Here is a 9,993-nt window from a genome sequence, read left to right as displayed (position 1 = left end):
TAGATGATTGATAGATAGATAGATAGATAGATAGATAGATATGTACATACATACATACATACATACATACATAAGAAAAAGAGAGAAAAATCTCCATGCACACACACCAAAGACAGGCCATGTGAAAACAGAGCAAAGCAGATGGCCACCTAAAAGCCAGAGAGATAATTCATCTAAGCACCTGCAAGCTGCCACCTGTTGATTATAAATGTGGTTTTTTTTTAATTTTTTATTAAATTTTTGAAAATTTCATACAGTATATTTTGGTCACATTTAGTCCCCCTCCCCTATCTGCACCTTTCTTAGAGCCCCTCCACCAGATTTCATGTACCCAGTCATATATGTTAAGGCCTATCAAGTTTGTATCTCCAAACATCCTTTGGTGTGTGTCCATCTACTGGAGCCTGGTTAACCTATCTGGCGTCACACCCTTAAAACTGACTCTCCCTCTCCCATCAGTTATCAGTTGCCAATAGTTACTCAGCTAAGGGTGGTTTTTGGTTGTTTATTTGTTTGTTTTTGAAACAGAGTCTCCATGTAGCCCCAGCTGATCTAGAACTCACTATGAGGAAAAGCCTGGCCTCGATCTTACAGAGATCCACCTGCCTCTGCCTCTGGAGTGCTGAGATTTAAGGTATATGCCCTCAACACCTGGCTTAATAAACATGTTTTTAAGGCACCAGTCTATGGTGTTTTTGTGTGACTGTTCACACAGACTAAGGTAGGGTTCATGGCTCAAGCCTTTGAGGAACTACCTTCAAAATATACTCAGAATACAGTTGGTCTCCCTGGACTCTACCAACTGAGCCTAAGCTGCTACCATCTTTGACCCGAAATGTGTGCTACCCTTCTAAAACTATCTAATGTTAATCATCCTGTGTAAGTAGAGTCTGTTCCCTCCCCCACTCCTGAAACTGAATTGGCCTTTTGATTTGCTTTGCCATGAGAATGCAGAGAATGTGGTGCTGGCCCAACTCCAAGCAGCTTCTACTGTAGCTTTCTTGGAAACTATTGCTGCCGTGTAAGAAGTCACTACCCTATTGGAAGGAGAGGTTTGACTAGCCCTATGGCCACACCTACCTGAGCCAGGTAACGGGCAAAACGATTATAAACATCCCAAACGATTATAAACATCCCACCCCAGCACAGTACCACCACCTAAGGACCCCAGTATTCACCACTAGAGCAAAGGATCCATCAGCCAACCAACAGGATGACCAGTGGTTTTGTTTCAAAGTCATTTAGTTTGGGGGTAGTTTGCTACACAGCAGTAGATGTCATTCTGGCCACCTGCTTGATCTTTTGCACAACTTTCAGCCATTTTTCCACATGGCAGCGGTGTGATTCCATTAAGGCACATCAGATAATGTGATTGCATCACTTAAACTTTGTAAGGATTGTCTCCTCAAAGCAAAGGTCAGAATTGTTACTGGCTGCACAACATGGCTTGGCTCCTCTAACCTGTTCTCACTGCCAGTTTGTAACTGCTGTGTCCTAGTTGGTCTTCTGTTCCCTGGTGCTTAGCTTGGTCCTGCCCCGGGACCCTCAGGCTGACATTTCATGGGCTCTGTCCACAGAGTTCTTCATGACTTGCTCTCTCCTCATTGAGGTTCATTGCTGTGATTCAAATAGTGCCTCCCAGAGATGCCCACGTACCAATCCCCAGATCTTGTGAATCCATTCCCCCAAAGGCAAAAGTGACTGGGCAGATTTGATTATGGATCTTGGGGTGGACATACTGCCCTGGATTATCCAGAGGGGTCCAGTGTAATCACAAGAGCTCCTAAGCAAAAGAGGAAGGCCAGAGAATCAGAAAAGTTGTAACAATGATAAAGGTCTAAGTGATGATCCTGCTGAGGGAATGGGAGGCATGATTCAAAGACAGAAGATTCTGGAAGCAAGAAAATATAATGGTGGCATGGCTTCTCCCTCAGAACATCAGGAAGGAACTCCATCCTGCTAATGCTGGATCTGCACCCTGGCAAGCCATTTTCAGACTTCTGACTTCAGGAACTGTGAGCTAATAGATTTGCATTGTGTTAACTTATGAGATTGTTACTGTTACAGTAGCAACAGAAAACTGGTCTGCCTTCCCAGCAGTACTACCAGAAGTGGCCATCCAGGCTCTTCCTGGAAACTCCCATCTCCAGTGTCTAGGGGACTTGTTCCTCATAACTGGGAGTTAGGGTGGCAGCCAGCAGCCTGTAAGTAGAGGCCAAGGGTACAGCTAAACATTTGCAGTGCATAGGAAAATTCCATCACAGTTCCCCACCCTATAGTGTCAATAGTCACTCAGAAACTGAGATGCCTGCATTGAATAAACAGGTAAGGACTGGGTGAGGTATCTGCTAGCTGACTTCAACTGACAAAGGAAACGTACTGCTTCACAATAAATGCTACGAGGATGGCTGTGATACAAGAAAACCCTAGGGGTCCTGTGGGGTAGATTCCACAGTATAAGCCATGGACAATGGCTAAAATTATCACCTACTACAATCTATCACAGATAGGACCACTGGAGACTCAGGCCCCAGAAAAATAAAGGTATTGCTGGCCTGTGCTGGTTGAACTTTGCCAACTTAACACAAACTAGAGTCACCTGGGAACAAGGAACTTCAACTGAGGAATTTTCTCCATCAGATTGGCCTGTGGACACGTCTGTGGCCCATTTCCTTGATTACTAATTGATGTAGGAGGGCCCAGCCCACTGTGGGCAGTGCCATCCCTGGGCAGATGGGCCTGGGTTGTACAAGAAAGATAGCTGAGCAAGCCAGGGGAAGCAAGCCAGTAAACAGCATTCCTCCATGGTCTCTGATTCAGTTTCTGCTCCGGGTTCCTGCCTTGGTTCCTGCCTCAGCTTCCATCAATTAATGGACTGTAAGCTGTAAGATGAAATAAACTATTTCCTTCCCCGAGTTGCTTTTGGTCAGTGTTTTATCACAGCAACAAGAAGCAAAATAGGATATAGTTCAAATGCAAAGAGTACCAAAAGAGTGACCCAAAGACAGGCAGAGCAGGGGGAGGCAGTAGGGGAGCTCCAGTCTCTCCAGACCAGCTGCACAAACAACTTTAGCTCTACCTCCTTTCCATGCTTGCTGTGTCTTATGTAAACTGTACTTTCCTTTACAAGAAACTGTATCAATGGTACAATGGTTATTGTTACAGTTATTGTTGTCTATTTTTATGGAGAAAACAATGACCTTGAACTAAGGCATACTTGAACTAAGGGAACTGTCCCCAAAGTTTCTAACTGATGCTTCATTTGTCCCCATGGTGAACATCCCTGCCCTGACCTAATTTCTATAGTACATGAGTTCAAGGTTTTTGAATTCTCAAGCGCTCTTAAAGAAGACCTGTCATCCATTGTACTGAAATCTTAATCCCTCAACCCCTCTCCACCAAAACCATCCATCCCCTGGCACCCACCATTTTACTCTTCCCTTCCATGCATTAAACTCCTAGATTCCACAGGCAAGTGAGATCATGCACTGTTTGTCTTTCTGAGCCTGGCTTATTTCACTCAGTACAATGCTCTCTGGGTTTATTCCATTTTACACTTCCAGTATTCTACCTGGGATTATATTTTCTCTACCTGAATACTGTCAAGTATTTCCTTTAGCGCAGGTCTGTTCATGCCAAATTCTCGCAGAATTGGTTTGGAAAAACGTGTGATGTTTTGTTTGGTTTCACTCTAGATAAAGGATATTTTCTCTAGGCATAGAATTCTAAGGTAATTAGCTTCTTTCAACTACTTAAAACTATTCTGCCACAGCTAGCGTCCCACTAGACCCTTTTCTTCTTGTTGCCCATGCCTGCTCTGCCCACACCCATCATGGCCCTTGCTCAGCAGCTCAGGGAGGTGGCGCCTCTGGGACACCAAAAGCTTTAGTGAAACCCTGAGGGATATGGGAATGGGTTTCACTACAAAAAACATGACTGATGGCCAAACCAGGTTGTTCTGTCATCTGTGGCAGTGGAAAGCTCACCAAAAAACCAAGAACACTTGAAAACAGCACAGTCCTCTGGGAGAGAAGTTTGAAGAAAATGCAGCTGCTGGTGAAGAAGCTCAGACTCCAGCTTTACACAGTAAGTCAGCAGGGGACTGGGCCTGACAGGAAGGTACAGCAAGGGAACTGAAGGATGGGGAATTAGTAGGGGACCCAACTATGAGTGTTCCCTGGACTCAGATATATGGAAAGTAAAGTAAAATTCCCTTATCCTGGACCAGCAAGATGGCTCAGCTGGTAAACATGCTTGCCATCAAGCCTGACAACCCGAATTCGATTCCTGACACCTACATGTAGAAGAAGAGACCTGGCTCCTGCAGGTTGACCTCTGACCTCTGCATATATATGTCTATATATATATATATAGACATATATAATAAATAAATGTAATTTTTAAAATTCCCTATCACTTGGGACAGGAAAGTAGGTGTGCAGATGAATAAGTTCCATTCAGTAAACAAACTTACATATTGTTTGATTGGATTGATTTTTTTAAATATCCCGGATCTGAATCCCTTTCCTCTGTGTCAGGGATAGAGCCCAAGGCCTGTTCCTCTAGGAAGGCTCCTTACCCTCTAAACTGCATCCCTCCCTAACAATAACTTCTTTTTTTCATTACTGCATTCAATTGTCTGTTATAAACCATTGCCAGTGAACCCACTGTATCAAACTGTTGGTTTAACTAGAATCATCCCTTTAGTTAGTAAGTATCCTAATTAGTTTTCCATTGCTGTGATAAAACACTGACCAGAACCAACCTGGGGAGGAAAGGCTTCTGCTTATCTTACAGAAGAAAGTGACAGATCATCACTGAGGGAGGTAGGGCAGGAACCGAAGCAGAGACCACGGGGAACACTACTTACTGGCTTGCTCCCCCTCCCCCTTCCACTTGCTCAGTTACCTTTCTTTTTTTTAATATTTTTTATGTATTACTTTTATCTTTTATGTGTATGCATGTATTGCCTGTGTATAGGTAACTGCACCCGTGTCGTGCAATGCCCGGGAAGGACAGAAGAGGCTGTCGGATCCCCTGGAACTGACGGGACAGTTGTTAGCTGCCATGTGGGTGCTGAGATTCAAACCCGGGTCTTCTTCAAAAACAACCAGTGTTCTTATCACAGAGATCCACCTGCCTCTGCCTCTGCCTCCCGAGTACTGAGATCAAAGGCATGCACCACCACGTCTAGCTATCATTTAGTATTTTTCAATCTATTATTTCTACTTGTTTTTTTTTAATTTTTTTACTTCTTAAGATATTTCTTATTTGATCTCACACTCACAGCCTAGCTCTACTAATAATCTCACAATTCTGCTTTTGAAACTCAGATGGTACTTGCAATGCCATCTTGTTTTTGTAATTAGCTATGCTGTATGTTTTAGGGAAGGTGCCCCTGTTGTTTTCCCAAAGCAATGTTGAAGTCACAGAGTTGATGACCTCCAGGGCATAGCCCTGGGGACCGGGCAGGAACTGGCGCCAGCCCTGCTTCCTGTACCACTTGGGGACACTCCTTCAGTCAGAGGTTTCCTCTGGAAGTCTTTGAAGGAGGCCGCTGAGTGGAAACACACCATCTCCCACACACCCCAATTTCTTTATTTTTTAACAATGTTTTTATTGATTCTTTGAGAATTTCATACAATGCATTTTGATCATATTCAGGCCCCCTCCCCCATCTCCACCCCTCCCCTTACTATCACTGTCCCCTCCCCAACTTCATGTCCTCTATTATTTTTTTCCTTTTTTAAAGGCCTGTCAAGTCTAGTTTGTACTCCCCAAATGAGCACGGGTATGGATCTGTCCCCTTGGAGCCTGCTCAACCTCCTAGGCACCACACCCTTAAAGAAAACTGATCCCAATTGCCAAAAGTTCCTCAGATAGTGCTGAGGTTTTGCCTAGCTCCCCCATCCATGCTGCGCTTTTGTCCGGCTTGGTTTTTCACAGATCTTATGCATGCTGTCACATGCATAAGACCTGTCACATGCATGTCTGTACCCTGGTGTGTCCAGACAACACATGGTATTCATATACCAACTCTGGCTCTTATCATCTCCCCTACTCCTCTTCTGAAATAATCCCTGATCCTTGGGAGGAGAGGAGTTCCATTTAGGGCTGAGCTCGGCAAAATCTCTTCTTCTCAACACCAGTTATGGGTCTCTGTATTAACTGCCATCGCCTGCAATTAGAAGCTTCTCTGGTGAATGCAGAGAGATTTACTAATCTATGGGTATAACAATAAGTTATTAGGAGTTTGTTCAAGGACCTCATAAGACCTGATACCCTGAATCTAATAGAGGAGAAAGTAGGGAATACACTGGAACTTATAGGCACAGGAAGGGACTTTCTGAACAGGACCCCAAAAGCACAAGCATTAAAACCAAATGAGACCTCAAGAAACCAAAAGACTTCTGTATAGCAAAGGACATCATCACTCAAGTGAAGAGGCAACTACAGCGTGGGAAAAAATCTTTACCAGTTATTAATTTGACAAAGGGTTAGGTATCTAAAATATATAAAGAATTCCAAAAACCAAACATTAAAAAAAAAACAAAAGCTTGGGGCAAGGAACTAAACATAGTTCACAAATGATGAAACACAAATGGCTGGAAAATATTTAAAAACATGTTCAACAGTCAGGTATGGCAGTACATGCCTGTAATCCCAGCACTCAGGAAACAGAGGCAGATCTCTGTGAGTTCATGACCAATCTGGTCCACATAGTGAGTTCCAGACCAGCTGGAGCTACAGGGAGACCCTGACTCAAAAAGACAATAAATAAATAAATAAATAAATAAATAAATAACTTGTTCACCATCTCTAGTTATCAGAGACATGCAAATTAAAACTACTTTGAAATTTCATCTTACTCCAGTCAGAATGGCTAAGACTAAAAAACAAACAATAACAAAAGCTGGCAAGGATGTGGGGAAAGGGGAATACTTACTCACCGTTGGTAGAGTACAAACTGGTGCAGTCACTATGGAAATCAGTGTAGAGGCACCTCAAAAATCCATAAGTAGGTCTCTCACATGATCCTCTTGGGCACATGCTCAAAGAACTCTATATCCTACTACAGAGATACCTGTTTATCCATGTTCATTGCTACTCTATTCACAGTAGCCAGGAAAGAGAAACGATGTAGATGTCCATCAACTGATGAATGGATAACTAAAGTATAGTACATTTACACAATGGAATATTACTCAGCTGTAAAGAAAACAAAATTATGACATTCACAGGTGGGTGGAACTGAAAACAATCATCCTGAGTGAGAGAACCCAGACCCAGAAAGACAAAGATCACATGTTCTTTCATAAGTGGATGCTAGCTTTGAATCTTTATATAGATGTGTTTCACCTATATAAAGGGAATCCACACTGGTTAGGAAATTAATAAGGGGCCATGGGGGGAAGCTTCATGGGAAGAGAGATAGAAAACAGTGATATAAAGGGGAATAATGGAACAGAAGGGTTAAATGCATTGGGAAATGGGAGGGCAGGGCAGAGGAGGGAGTATGGGGAGGAATAACTAACACTAAAAGTCTTTTAAAAGTCATATGGAAGCCAGGTGTGGTGGTGCACACCTGTAGTCTCAGCACTTGGGAGGCAGAGGCAGGCGGATCTCTGTGAGTTCAAGGCCAGCCTTGTCTACATAGTGAGTTCCAGGACAGCTGGAGCTACAGGGAGACCCTGTCTCAAAAAGACAAAAAAAGTCATATGGAAACATACTACTACAGAAGTTTCTTAAAATATATTCATATAAAATATAAATAGTTTAAGCTGGGCATGGTAATGCACACCTTTAATCCCAGCACTGGGGAGGCAGAGGCAGGAAATCTCTGTGAGTTCAAAGCCAGCCTGGTCTCCATAGCAAGTTCCAGGTCAGCTGAAGTTGCAGGTACAGGGAACCCCTGTCTCAAAAAAAGACCAGAAAAAAGGAGTTTAAATGTAGTTACTCTATAATGTCCCTACCAGACACCACAGGCTAGCAAATAAAAAGCCCAATGCCAGGAATGGCCTCCCTCTTTTGGAGTTGTTGATAGGGGCAGGGTTCCCACAGATCCTCAAACAATTGTCATTGCAATTCTGCCTTCTTTGGGTTCTGTTTGCCTACCAGAATCTGATGGTAAGACCCTATCATTGAAGACACTACATAAGTGAGACACAGAAAAAACAAGGAGAAACCAAGCTGGTGCTAACCTCGAAGCTTCATCTCTACTGGCTAGCTTTCATAGTTACTGGATGAGAAAAGTAATCATCAACCTTGCCCAGTTGTGAACCCAGTAAGCTACAATAACCACTGGCCTGGCAAGACATGTCCCCTAGTACAATAGTGGCACAAATGTTATGAGAGTAACCAACAATCTTCTGATTGGATATAAGGCCTACTCCACAAGATGGAGCCTATGCCTGGCACTGTTATCAGGGCCAAGAACCTGTGACTAGACAGGTTATAGGCTGTATGGGAGAACCTACTACTGTTATTCTGCTAAATAGACTTAGCACTAAACCAAGACTGTCTTCTTGGAATGCAGAGAAGAAGGCCAGAGTTAGAGAGGGAGCACAGCTATGTTGGCTCAGCCAGCAGAACTCTGGGATGACCTGGTGTTATCCTGAGGCCCAGCTCAAGCATCTGGCACCTGTGATGTTCCCAAGACTGGACCAGAGAAACAGGCTCTCCTCCACTCTGCCCTAGCTCCCTATCCTGCATGCCCGCTTTCTGTGCCTGGTAATTCTCCTTCCAGGCTGAAACCCCGACTAGGTGTCCCCTGGCTAATGTTAGATAATGACACCTTCCTACAAGATTTCTATATCTTTTACTGCTGGATTCTCAGCCCCTTGCTTTGTTCCTTTTGACATGAGAAGTTGATGCCAGCTCTTTCTCTCTTTCTCTCTCTCTCTCTCTCTCTCTCTCTCTCTCTCTCTCTCTCTCTCTCTCCTCCCTCTCGTTCTTAGGCCTGAAAAACAGCTCTATACCCCTGGGTTATAGACCCAGCACTCTTCTGTTTTCTTTTTTATTATTTTTCATGTGTATGAGTGTATTGCCTGCATGTATGTAAGTGTGCCCTTGCCATGCAATGCCCATGGAGGTCAGAAAAGGGCATTGAATTCTCCTGGAACTGGAGTCACAGACAGTTGTTAGCCACCATGTGGGTGCTGGATACCAAACCCAGGTCTGCTACAAGAGCAGCCAGTGCTCTTAACGCCGAGCCATTTCTCCAGCACCCCCACCCCTGCTTCTGTTTTTGAGGCACAGCTTTTTCACAAAATAGAAATTTGGTAACTACACACTAACTTGACTTGGATCCATATTCAACTCTCTCTGTATGGTAACCTAAAAGAAACTGATCAGACTACACATTGTGGAACACAGCCGAAATGTTTTTGTCTGTGTTGTGTTGATGATTGTCTGAATGAAGGGTGTGTGAGGGTAAGACACTCTTCACGTGATTAACCAAACTACCTGTCTACACATCTTATTTTTGTCTCTACTACTGGCCCATTTCTGCTGAGTTCCCATCAGTTTTGATCAGCATGTTTGGCCAGAGTAAGTCAACACATCCCCAAATAAATCAACTTGTTTGGGCAAAACAAGAGACTGTATTATGATATGAGCCAAGCAGAAACTTCCCCTGCAGCTTTCCTACGATTATACTTTATCAGCTGAAGGTTCCAAGGGCTTCCGCCCACAGCAGAGTCAGCCTACCTGCCTCAGAGCACGTTGCTGGTGACACACACTTGGCAGTCTTTGTTGAACTGTTGCTTTGACTCAGCACCCCAGTGATGGCCAGATTAAAGTTCCCTGGAGAACATCTGATCTTAATCTAACAACTGACTCTGGTTCAGCAAGACTGTGGAGAGCTGGGAGGAAAAAAAAATACCAGAAATCCCCTCTTATCTGGCATGTGAGATAAATGAGATGTATGCCTTTTATTTTAACAGAACTTAAGTGTCCAGATAAGCCCTTGAACATTGGAGAGTCTGAGCACCC

This window comes from Nannospalax galili, unplaced genomic scaffold (genome assembly GCF_000622305.1).
Source record: "Nannospalax galili isolate Female #2095 unplaced genomic scaffold, S.galili_v1.0 scaffold702, whole genome shotgun sequence".
In the NCBI taxonomy this organism is placed as follows: Eukaryota; Metazoa; Chordata; class Mammalia; order Rodentia; family Spalacidae; genus Nannospalax; species Nannospalax galili.
This window is presented reverse-complemented; position numbering follows the sequence as displayed.